Below are 13,946 nucleotides of genomic sequence, written 5' to 3'. Positions count from 1 at the left end.
GGGAGAATGTTAAGCAGGCTCCATGCCCAGCTTGGAGCTGACTGGGAGCAGGGAGAGGGTGGGGGAGGGCGCCTTGATTTTAGACCATGGTGAGATGATTTGAGCTGAAATCAAGAGTCAGATGCTTAACCGACTGAGCCACTCAGGTGCCCTGAGAGGTTAGCTATTCTTTTTATTTAAAGATTTTTTTTTTAATATTTTTTTTTACTGATTTTGAGAGAGATGGAGGGAAGGGCAGAGAGAGGGAGAGAGAGAATCCCAAGCAGGCTCCATGCTGTCAACACAGAGCCTGACACAAGGCTCGACCCCACAAACCTCGAGATCACGACCCAAGGTGAAATCAAGAGTCAGACACTTAACCAACTGAGCCACCCAGGTACCCTGAGCTATTCTTAAATACGTTTGAATAACTAAAGGAAATCATGTCTAAATAACTATGGGGAAGCATAAGAATGATCCCTCACCAAACAGTATCAACAAAGAGACAGGAACTGACCATGTTGGACCTTGAATCCTGGACTTTCCAGGGTCCAGAACTGTGAGGAAATTAATTTGTTGTTTATGCCACGAGTCTATGGTATTTGTTATGGAAGCCTGAGGGAGGCCAGAAGGCAGAAAGATAACATATTTAAACTGCTGAAAGACAAAGAGAGTCAACCAAGAATTCTAAATTCAGCAAAACTATACTTGCCATATGAGGGACAAGTAGATTCACTTCAACATGACAGTGTGAGGAGCTCCACTGACCACTCCCTAATGAAACTGGTGAAAATTAGTTTTTAAACCAAGCATTTAAGGCGTCTGGAAATGGTCTTTAGCAAATCACAAATGACAAAACATAGAAGAAAATCTACCCCCCAAAATTGGTAAGAAAGGCAAGAGTGTGTGGTGTCTGAACCAAGACCTCTCCCTCTCTCCCTCTTCCAGCTCGGTAAGGTGAAGACTCCAGAATGCTGCAGCCAAGAACCTCAGACCACCAGCTGAAGCAGGTAAAGAGCTCTCTTCCCAGGAGAAGCAGAACTTCAGGGCTTCCCATTGTATCCCCAGCTTCCTATTGCTGAGGCTAATTCCAAGCAAGTACTGTTGAGAGGTGCAGCCTCCTTTCTTCTGCTCAGCCCCCACTCGTAGAACAGAGGCCCCTACCTTGGGTGTGGCATGCTGAGAATACTGGGCCCCCAGTTACCCTTGTTCCAGCTCATGAGGTAGTGGCTCCATGCCAGGAGAGGCAAACCAAAGGGACTTCAGGCTGCTGCCACCACCCTACAGTCATCACTCAGCTCCTAGAGCTGGACTCAGAAGCTTGCCATTGTTCCCACCCATAGCTCTAGAGCCCTGGCTCAGCGATTTGTCTAAGCCAGAGAAGCAGGCTATAAAATGGGAGAGCTCCTAATCTTTTCCCAAAGGAACTGACTTCATTTTCAACAGAGCATGGAGAAGTTCAAACCCAAGGGCGCTGTCAAGAACACTGGAGGTTTTGAAAAAAGGCAACGGGGAGATTTCATGGATTTTTAAGAAAATACAGCCTAGCTGTCAGCTGGCTAGTTTACAAGAGAACCATGGAGAGAGATGGCGGGAAGGAACCCTCCTGGGGTCAGAACAAATATCAAACACAGAGCTTAGAAGCTACTCCTTCTAAGAAGCCACACTTTGATTGGATTAGTCTGTAGAACAATTTGTGCCCCAGGGCATTACTGGAAACAATAGAGCAATCATCTAGCAGTTAGTGGAGTTTAACAGCTAGACTGTGGTCTGTGAAAGAAGGAGAACCCTACCAACACCACTGTCATCCCAAGGGAACTGTGGGTATTTCCAAGTTGGAAATACACTGTACAGCAGGGAGGAAATAGATGTCATTAAAATAATCCACTCACTAAAAAACAAACAAGCAAATAAAAATAAAATAAAAAGAAAAAGAAAAAGCCCTGTGTGTGTGTGTGTGTGTGTGTGTGTGTGTGTGTGTGTGTGGTGGGGGAGGGGAGGAGTTATACACTACATTATCTAAAATGTCTAAATTTCCAACAGAAAATTAGGAGGCATGCAAGAAACAGGAAAATATAACCATACATTGTGAAAAAATAATTATAAGGCAACAAAAACTGCCTGTGAAAATGACCAGATACCAGATTTCACAGAAAAAAACTTCCAAATACCCATTAGAAATATGTTCAAATATGAAAGAGAAATGAACATATTCACAGGTAAACAAAAACTAATATTATTAGTATATATATAATTTATATAATAAATATAATTAAGATAATATAATATAATATAATATAATATAATATAATATAATAAGAGATAATTCATCACTAGCATATCTGCTATTACAAGACATACGAAAGGGAGTCCTTCAGGCCAAATTAATAGGACACTAGGTAATAATTCAAATCCACATGAAGAAATAAAGAACACTGGTAAAGGTAACTACAGAGATAAATACACAAATACACCTTTTTTATTTGTAACTCTTTCTCCCATCTTGTCACCGAGACCCCAAGACCTGGCCTGCGTACCTGCTTGTACCCACTGACCTTTGACCCACCTTTTTCCTCAAGCTCTTCTTTCTAGCTTATCTCTGAATTCAGGCAAAAGACCCTACAGGTGTAACATCCCAGTGATGGAAACCAAAACTATCCCTCAAGCAATAATGACTGATTTGCTGCAAATAAAGTTTCATTTTGTTCAACAATTCACCTGGTGTAGTTTCTGTGATTCACCAAGGAGTGAATACATATTAGTTTGTTTGCAATCTGAAAGACAACACAAAGCAATAATTACATATCTGTGTTGATGGGCACACGGTGTATAATGATGTAATTTGTAAAACAGCACAAAGGAGGGAGGACAGAATAAACAGGAGCAACGTTACTGAGATGAAGTTACTATTGAAACCAAGTTGGTTACAAGTTGGTTATTAGCCCAAACTAAATGGTTATCAGGCAATATATCAATTATAAGTCCCAACACAACCAATAAGAAAATAAGTTAAAATATATAGTAAAAGAAATGACAAGGGAATTGAAATTGCACACTAGAAAATGTCTATTTAACACAAGAGAAAGAAAGAATGGAGAAACCGAGGAATAAAAAAGAAGACAGAAAACAAATAGCAAGATGGCAGTCATTAATCCTACCTTATCAGTAATTACATTAAATGTAAAAAGATTTAAAATTCCAATTAAAAGGCAGAGATTGGCAGAACGAATTTGGTTTTATATGAGCCAACTATCTGTTGGCTGCAGAGGCACACAGTAGACTCAAAGTCACAAATACGTGGAAGTAAAAGGATGGAAAAAGATACACTGGGCAAACAGTACAAAAAAACAGAACTACATCATGAAAGACTATACAATAAAAGACTACTAGACTTTAAGACAACATTTGTTACTGGAGACAACACTTCATAGTAATAAGCGTCAACCTATCAAGAATTTATAACAGTTATAAGCATATATGCACCTAACAATAAAAATGCATGAAGTAAAAACTGTCAGAATTGAAGAGAGAAACAGACCACTCAACAATAATAGTTGGAGACTTCAAGAGCCCATTTTCAGTGACGGGTAGAAAATCTTGATAAAAGATCAATAAAGAAATCAAAGAATTGAACAATATTATAAACCAACAAAACTTAACACACATCTATAGAACACTCCATCCAACAACAGCAGAATATACGTTCTCAAGTACACATGGAACATTTTCCAGGACAGACTATGCAGTAGGTTATAAAACCAGTCTCAATACATTTTAAAAGACTGAAATACAAAGTATGTTTTCCAACCACAGTGGAATAAAACTGGAAAACAACAGAAAAACACTTTGGGAATTCACAAATATGTGGAAATTAAGCAACATACCAGCTGGGCAAAGAACAAATAACAAGTAGAAATTAGAAAATAATTTGAGATGAATGAAAACAAAACCACAATATACCAAAGCTTATAGGATACAGCTAAAGCAGTGCTTAGAGAAAAATTATAGGTATAAATACTTATATTTAAAAAGAAGAAATAGGGGTATCTGGGTGGCTCTGCCGGTTAAGTGTCCGATTCTTGATTTTGGTTCAGGTCATGATCACACAGTAATGAGATCAAGCCCCACATTGGGCTCTACACTGCCAACAGCACGAAGCCTGCTTGGGATACTCTCTCTCCCTGTCTCTCTGCCCTGCTCACTTTCTCTCTCACTCACACATTCTCTCTCAAATTAAACTTAAATACATACATACATACATACATACATACATACATACATACATCTCAAATCAGTAACCTAAGAAACTAAAAAAGCAAAAGCAAAGGAAACCCATAAAAAGTAGAAGAAAGGAAAATAAGACAAGAGAGTGGAAATAAGGAAAACAGAAAAGAGAAAACAATAGAGAAAAACAATTCACAAAACAAAAAATCGATTCTTTAAAAAGATCAGCAAAATGGACAAACCTAGACTGAGCAAGAAAAACAGAAAGAAACCTTAAATTACTAAAATCAGAAATGAAAGTGGATACATTACTACCAACCTTCCAGAAATAAAATAGATTATAAGAGAATACTATGAGAAATTGTCTCCCAACAAATTAGATAGATTTCTAGGACAAATTCCTAGTAAGTCACAAACTACTGACACCAAGTCAAGAAGAAAATTTGAACAACCTATATATAACAGGTAAAAAGATTGATGGGGCACCTGGGTGGCTCAGTCGGTTGAGCGTCCGACTTCGGCCCAGGTCATGATCTCGCGGTCCGTGGGTTCGAGCCCTGCATCGGGCTCTGTGCTGACAACTCGGAGCCCGGAGCCTGTTTCAGATTCTGTGTCTCCCTCTCTTTCTGACCCTCCCCTGTTCATGCTCTGTCTCTGTCTCAAAAATAAATAAACATTAAAAAAAAAAAATTAAAAAAAAAAAAGATTGAATTAGTGATCAAAAAAACTTCCTACAAAGAAAAGACCTAGAGAAGGAGGCTCCACCAGTAAATTCTAACTAATTTTAAAGAAAAATTAATCATAATCCTTCACAAATACTTTCAAGACATAGAAAGTATGAGACATTTCCTGTTACGGGTTGAACTGTGTTCCCCCCAAATTCACATGTTGAATTTCTAATCCCCAGTACCTCGGAATGTGACCTCATGTGAAGATGGGGTCTTTATGTTTTCTTTTTAATATTTACTTATTTTTAAGAGAGACCAAGTGCAAGCAGGGTAGGGACAGAAAGAGAGGGAGACAGAGAATCCGAAGCAGGCTCCAGGCTCTGAGCTGTCGGCACAGAGCCCGATGCGGGCCTCAAACTCACGAACCGCAAGATCATGACCTGAGCCAAAGTTGGAAGCTCAACCAACTGAGCAACCGAGGCACCGGAGATGGGATCTTTACAGAGGAAGTAAGTTAAAGTAAGGTCATTAGGGTGGGCCCTAATCTGACTTATGTCCTTATAAAAAGGGGAAATCTGGATAGATGTACACATAGAAGGAAGATGATATGAAGGCTCACAGGAAGAAGATGGCCATCGACAAGCCAAGGAGACAGGCCTGAATAGATCCTTCCCTGGCCATCTCAGAAGGATACAATCCTGCTGTCACCTTGATTTTAGATTTCTAGACCTAGGAGAACTATGAGACTATATGAGTCAAGAACTATAAGACAATGAATTTTTATTGGTTAAGCCGCCCAGGTTGTAGTACTTTGTTACTACAGCAGCCCATCTAATACACTAATACACTTACTTCCCAGCTCCATCTATGTAGCCATTATCACCCTGACAATGAAACCAGACAAAGGCATCACAAGAAAACTACAGATCAATACCCTTTATAGATACAGACACTCAAAACAAATCCTTAATAAAATACTAGAAAACTGAACCCAGTAACATATTAAAAAATGTTACAAATCATGGCCAAGTAGGAAAATCAATGCCATATGCCATATTAATGGAACTAAGAACAAAAATCACATAACCATCTCACTAGATGTGTAACAAAGCATGTGAAAAACCCAACACTTTTTCATGGTAAAGATACAGGATAAATTAAGGATAGAAGGAAACTTCTTCAGCCTGATAAAGGGCTTCTATGAAATATCCTTACCTAACATCATAATTGATGGCGAAAGACTGGATGCCTTTTTCCTAAGATGAAGAGGAAGACAAGGATGACCTTGGCTTGTCTTACAAGTCTCACCAAATTGTACTGGAGCCCTAGCCTGGACAACTGGGTAAGAAAAGACATAAAAGGCATCCAGATTGGAAAGGAAGAAGTAACTTATCTCTATTTACAGGTGACATGATCTGTATATAGAAAATTCTAAGGAATCTACTAAAAGATTAGAGCTAATAAATGAATTCAGCAAGGCTTCAGGATAGAAGATCAATACATAAAAATTAGTTGTGCTTCTTATCTGAGCAATGAACAATACAAAAATGCAATTAAGTAAACAATTCCAGTAATAATATCATCAAAAATACTAGAATACTTAAGAATAAATTTAACTCAAGAAATAAAAAAAATCTCAAATTAGCAATCTAACATTACACCTAGAGGAACTAGAAGAAGAACAAAGATAGCCCAAAATGATCAGAACAGAAGCAAAAGAAATACATAGAGGCCAAACAAACAAAAAATAGGAAAAAAAAAAGTGTAAAAAAAATCAGTGAAACCAGGAAACCAGGATTTGGTTATTTTAAAAGATAAATACAATTGATCAGTCCTTAGCTAGACTCATCAAGAAAAAAAAGAGAAAGGACCCAAATAAATAAAATCAGAAATGAAAGAGAAGTAACAATTAACATACAAGGGACTGTAAGAAAATACTACAAAAAAATTATCTGCTGACAAATGGGACAACCTAGAAGAAATGGATATATGCCTAGAAACATACAGTCTTTCAAACTGAATTAGGAAGAAACAAAATCTGATTCATTACTGATTACTGCTGATGAAATTAAATTGGTAATCAAAAGCTACCAAAAAATAAAGTCCAGGGCCATATGGACTCACAAGTGAATTCTACCAAACATTTAAAGAAGAATTAATACCTTTTCTCCTCAAACTATTCCCATAAAGAGGAAGGAAAGCTTTGAAATGCATTCTATGAGACCAGATTACCCTGATACCAAAACCAAACAAAGACACCACAAAAACAAAAAGAAAGCTACAGGCCAATATCCCTAGTGAACACAGATGCAAATGAGCCTCAACAAAATATTAGCAAGCTGCATTCAACAATACATTCATCACAATCAAGTGGGATTTATTCCAGCATGGCAAAGATGATTCAATATTTGCAGGTCAATCAATGTAATACATCACATCAACAAAATGAAGGATAAAAATCATACGATCATCCCAATAGATACAGAAAAAGCACTTGACAAAATCCAACATCCATTCCTGACAAAAACTCTAAACAAAGTGGGTTTAGAGGGACCATACCCCAACATAATAAAGGCCATATATGAGAAACTCACAGCTAACATCATATTAAAAAAAATATGATATTAAAAATGGTTAAAAAAGTGAGAGGTTTTCCTCTAAGGTCAGGAACAAGACCAGAATGCCCACTCTCACCACTTTTATTCAACTAGTACTAGGAGTCCTAGCCATGGCAATCAGACAAGAAAAAGGAATTAAAAGCATCAAAATTGGTAAGGAAGAAGTGAAACTGTCACTATTTGGAGATGGCATAACACTATAAATAGAAAATCCTAAAGACTCCACAAAAAAAAACTACCAGAAGTAACAAACGAGTTCAATAAGGTTGCAGGATACAAAATACCCAGAAATCAACAGTGCTTTAATATCCTAATAACAAAGTAGCAGAAACAGAAATTAAGAAAACAGTCCCATTTCCAATTGCACCAAAAATAATAAAATACCTAGGAATCAACTTAACCGACTAAGTTAAAGACTAAAACTATAAAATACTGATGAGAAACAATTGAAGACAACACAAATGGAAAGATATTTCATGCTCATGGATTAAAAGCATTAATATTGTTAAAATGCCCATACTACCCAAAGCAATCTACAGATTCCATGCGATCCCTATCAAAATACTAACGCATGATCTCGCAGTCTGTGGGTTCAAGCCCTGCATTGGACTCTGTGCTAACAGCTCAGAGCCTGGAGCCTGCTTCAGATTCTGTGTCTCCCTCTCTCTCTGCTCCCTCCTCCACTTGCGCTCTCAGTCTCTCTCTCTCTCTCTCAGAATAAAATAAACATTGGAAAAAAAAAAAAAAAAGAAATACAAACAAGTTATGCAAGTGGCCAAAACTGCAAGATTTTATAAGACATCTATGTCGACCATTTGCACAATATTAAAGAAGAGAAGAAATAAGGGGCCTAGATACAGCAAAAGGAGTCATGAGAATATCAAATCAATGGCCACGTGTTCTGGAAGACGTAGCAAAGTTGCTTCTGGTTTGGATAAAGGAGAAGCAACTAGGAAGTGATACTGTGACCGAGAACTTTACCTGCGAGAAGGCAAAGGCCTTGTGTGCTGACCTAGTAAATAAACTGCCAGGTGCATCAACAGAAAACAAAGAAGGCTTCAAGGCAAGCAGGGGATGGTTTGATAACTTTAAGAGAAGTGGCATCCGTAGTGTTGTGAGGCACCGAGAGGGTGCGAGTTTGGACGCTAAGGCAGCTGAGGCGTTCGCTATCAAGTTCCAGAAGCTCATGGTTTCTGAATGTTACCTGCAGAAGCAAGTTTTTAACTACGATTAGATGGGGCTTTTTTGGAAAAAGATGTCAAAGAGGACCTACATTACAGAAGAAGACAATGCAGTGCCCGGTCACAAGCCCGTGAAAGACCATCTCACCCTCCTGTTTGTGCTAAGGCAAGCAGGGATTTCAAAGTCAAGCCCCTGCTCCTGTATCATTCCAAGAATCCATGAGCCTTCAGGAAATGCAAGGTGCAGAAGAGCCAGTTAAACGGTCTGTGGAGGTCCAACAACAAGGCTTGGGTCACTTATATCTTGTTCGTTGAGTGGATCAACGAGGTCTTCGGCCCTGCAGTGAAGAAATACCTTTTAGAAAAGAATTTGCCATTCAAAGCCTTGCTGGTTATGGGTAATGCTCCTGTTCATCCTCCAGGCTCTTAAAGCGATTTACTGGAGGAATTTGAGTTCATTAGGGTCAAGTTCCTTCCTCCCAACACCACTCCAATCCTCTAGCCCATGGAACAGCAAGTCATTTAGAACTTTCAAAAGCTTTACACCAAAGTACTCTGTCAGTGATGCTTCGAGGTGACCAAAGGAACAAACCTCACCTTCCAAGAGTTTTGGAAAAATCATTTCCACATCACGAACTGCCTCAAGATCATCGATGAAGCCTGGGATGGGGTTACCAAGAAAGAGAATCCTCAATTCTGCTTGGAGAAAACTGTGGCCTGATTGTGTTCTTGCCTTCTTAGAGGGGCTTGTCATGAACACGAGCCACCTGTTGTCAATGAAATTGTGTCTTTGGGGAAGACCATGGGACTGGAGGTGAATGAGGACGACATTCAAGAGCTGGTGGAGGAAGATAGGCAGGAGCTGGCCACCGACAAACCAATGGAGATGTCGTCTGCAGAGGAGGAGGAGAAAAAGGTAGAGGAATCCCTCACTTCAAACGAGATCAGGGAGATGTGTGAAATGTGGGAAACAGCGCAAAATCTTGTAGAAAAGCACCACCCGTATAAGTCTGTAGCGGTGCGAGCAATGAATCTGTTTAACGACAATGCAATGTCACATTTCTGCGAAATCCTCAAAAGGAGGCCAAAGCAAGTGTCATTGGATAGGTTCCCTGGTAAGTTCTACAAAAAGAAAAAGTTGCACAAAAAAGAAAAAGATTCATAGAGAGCAGTGATTCCACTAGTGATAGTGAAAGCTGTCCTACACAATAACTCTCCTCTCTCGTCTCCCTCACACCAGCCACAAAGGTTTTCAAAGGCAAGTGCAGGTTAATTTATTTTTCTTACTATTTTCTATTTTCCTTATTTCTATATTACAGTATTGTAATCATTTTATATGAATATTTTTGGGTTGTGGAATGAATCATCTGAGTTTCCATTATTTCTTATTGGGAAATTCGCTTTGATAGACAAGTGCTTGGATTTCAAACATGTTTCCAGAATGAATTATGCTTGCAAACCAAGGTTTTACTGTATTTTTATTTATTATTATTTTTAAAGTAGGCTCCACGCCCACTGTGGGGCTTGAACTCACAACCCTGAGATCAAGAGTCAGTTGGGGCGCCTGGGTGGCTCAGTCGGTTAAGCGTCTGACTTCAGCTCAGGTCACGATCTCGCAGTCCGTGAGTTCGAGCCCTGTGTTGGGCTCTGGGCTGACAGCTCAGAGCCTGGAGCCTGCTTCCGATTCTGTGTCTCCCTCTCTCTCTGCCCCTCCCCTGTTCATGCTCTGTCTCTCTCTGTCTCAAAAATAAATAAAACATTTAAAAAAAAAAAGAGTCATTTGCTCTATTGACTGAGCCATCAGGCACCCTACTAGGTAAATTTTATGATACGTGAATTATATCCCAGCTAAAAGAAAGAAAATGATTCAGAAGTAAATGGGAAGAAATTTTAAGAATACCTTAACCAATTTAATTAACATTCTCCTTATATGGATTCAGAAGAGTGATTTATGATGAAACTGCTTTTCAAATAAACTGATAAGAGAGAATTATGTCATTTTTTAAAATCTAAAGTAATTTGCCTTTTATTGCTGCACCAAAATCATGTTACATCTTACATGGCTTCTTAGAGTCAGTGGAATATGGCATGACCAACGTGGCATTGCAGGTTACTGGGGAAAAGGAGGTAATGAAATAAATGGTTCTTGGCAAATTGATTACATATATGGAGAAAAAAATCCCACCTCACACCATTTACTAAAAACAATTCCAGATAAAGACTCAAGCTTCAAAGGTAAAACATTAACACTTAAAGGAGAAAGTACAGAACATCTTTATGACAAAGGGGCAGAGAAAGACTCCAACAAGACACAAAAGGCACTAAGCATAATAGAAAACAATATAGGCAACTACACTGTGAATTTTTTTAAGCCACTGAATTGTACGTGTTAAAATGGTGAACTTTATACTATAGGAAGTTTACCTCAGGAAAAATATTAAAAACTCTTGTTTATCAAAAGGCACCTTAAATAATATTAAATAATAACTACACTGGAATTAAAATAAAAACTTAACATTAATTAAAGTCTCATATTTAAAAAAAGAGAGAAAATATATTTTGCAAAAACTAAAATCAATTTTTGAAAAATGACACCCAAAAAAAAAAACCGGAGAAAAGACGTGAACAGGCAATTCATAGAAAAAGATATATGGGGGGGTGGGGTGGGAATAAACCTATGAAGAAGAAATGAAAATGAAGGAGAATGCCAATGAAGACCACAACAAAGAGCAAACTATTTCCACTGAGCAAAGGTGGAAAAGAAGTCTGACAAGTATTGGCACACATGTGGATCTGTGAAGACTTTTGTATTCTGCCAGTGACAGCATAAATTGATGCAACAATTTTAGAAAACAATTTAGCATTACCTTGTAATGTCAACTATTTGCCAACTAACAATCTGTGATTTTCCCCCCTTGCTATACTTAGAAACCTTCCTGTAGGTGTACAAGAGCAAACGTCTATACAAGAATTCATGGGCATTCTGGGAAGGCAGCAACATTGTGGTGTTGTAAATGTGTAATCTCTCCAAATTCCCCATAAAGACACAGGGCAGCCAGGATTGCAAAACTAAAATCCCCTGGGCAATAATTATGACAGACGATCACATAGATCTTGCAAACCTAAAACTAAACGGGTAGAAACACACCTACAAGCCCTGCATGGCGCAGCAGCTGAGTCAGAGGAAGCAACAGAGTATGTGTCAGACCTAAGAACTTCAAAACAAACCAACAGGCAACCATGGGAAAGCCAGTGGGCCAGTTAGAGAAGGACACCTGACATGGGCAGGGATCTGCATTCTCTGACAGCGGGTGAGTCCAAGGGGTGGAGTGTAAAGGGACCCGGGAAGACTGAGTCCAAAAAACACTCAGAACTGACCAGCCCAGGCTCCCCACCAGGACAAACCCCCAGGTGAGGCACAACGGCTAGGAACAGAATCCAAAGGGAGCAGGTCAGGAAAATAGAGAAAAGAAAAAGAAGAAGATCCAGATAAAAGTAGCAGAGGCAGAGTCACTCAAAAAGTGAGGTGCTGCTGTTCTTTACTACTTAACCTAAATGACAGAAGGTACTCTAAAGTTGTGAAATTAGAATAACTCTTTTTTTAAAGTTTATTTTTTTGAGACAGAGCATGTGTGTGTGCGCGCACGAGCAAAGTGGGGGAGGGGCAGAGAGAGGGAGAGAGAATCCCAGGCAGGCTCCCCACTGTCAGTGCAGAGCCAGATACGGGGCTCGAACTCATGAACCATGAGATCATGACCTGAGCCGAAGTCAGATGCTTAACCAACTGAGCCGCCCAGGCACCCCAGAATAACTCATATAGAACTCCTTTCTATAAGTTCAGGAAATCTAATATTATGTAAATGTAAGTCATAGTTAAAAAATCAAATCCCATACTGTTATTCAAGCAAAAAGGAGCAGAATCACATCCCTGTGGACAATGGAAGCAGTCCAGAGACACGCACAGATGGAAACTGTAGCCTAATATTTCCAAATGGCAAGAAGAAGGAGAGGAGATGGAAAGGGAGCCTACAGATTAAGGGAGATTAAAAAGACACTTTCAGGGGCACCTGGGCGGCTCAGGCAGTTAAGCATTGGACTTCGGCTCAGGTCATGATCTCACGGTTTGGGAGTTCAAGCCCCATGTTGGGCTCTGTGCTAACAGTTTAGAGCCTAGAGCCTGCTTTCAATTCTGTCTCTCTCTCTCTGCCTCTGCCCTGCTGGTGCTTTCTCTCTCAAAAATAAATAAGGATTAAGAAAAAAAATTTTCTTAATAAAAGACACTTTAAAAAGAAAAAAACAGGCAAAGCTAAATTGTAGAATTTAGGAATGGTTGATAATACAGCAAGAACAGAGGTAATCAGCACAAAAATCAGGCTGGAGGAGGGAGAGCACTGTGTTTGGAAAAGGGAGCGTGTCAAGCTGATGAGGTCAGAGTCAGTCTCCTTGCCACAGGGGTGTTTAAATGCATCCCCTTGTTAATTCATTAACTTTCATTTTGTTTTATGCTACATATACATGTATATGTGTGTGCTCATATAATGTTATTTTAACAAAACTTTTTTTTAAAAAAGAATGTTTACAGAAGTATTATTTATCATTGCTTCAAAATGGAAACAACCCAAATTCCATTGACAGGGGAATGCATGAATAAATTGTACTATTCACATGATGGCTGAATATTCAGCAATGAAAATAAAATATGCCTTGCTCTAGTGAAACTTAGAAACAATATATAGACTGAAAAACACAAATCGCAAAAAAGGAAACAAACAAAAAGCCATGGGATACCATTTTTAGAAACTTCAGAAACCAAGCAAAAGCTATACAATACATTGTTTAGAGTATACAGACATATATGATTTTAAAAACTCTTTTGCGGGGGGGTGGGGCGGGTGGTGCCTGGGTGGCTCAGTCAGTTAAGCGTCCGACTTCGGCTCAGGTCATGATCTTGCAGTTTGTGAGTTCGAGCCCCGCGTCAGGCTTTGTGCTGACCGCTCAGAGCTTGGAGCCTGCTTCTGATTCTGGGTCTCCCTCTCTCTCTGCCCCTCCCCTGCTCACGCTGTGTCTTTCTCTCAAAACTAAATCAACATGAAAAAAAATTTAAATAAAAATTCTTTTAGGGAAGCACGGGTGGTAAATACAAAATTTAGGAAAGAATACTCACATACAGTACTTTTTAAATTACATTCTAAAGGGAAGAGAATGAATGAGAAACCCAAAATTCAGTATGCTTTTTATTTCCAGGGAAGCAACGAGGATGAGATAACGTAGGCGCT

Source organism: Panthera leo, chromosome C1, assembly GCF_018350215.1.
Source record: "Panthera leo isolate Ple1 chromosome C1, P.leo_Ple1_pat1.1, whole genome shotgun sequence".
NCBI lineage: Eukaryota > Metazoa > Chordata > Mammalia > Carnivora > Felidae > Panthera > Panthera leo.
The sequence above is the reverse complement of the archived record's forward strand: the minus strand, read 5'-3'. Positions refer to the sequence as shown.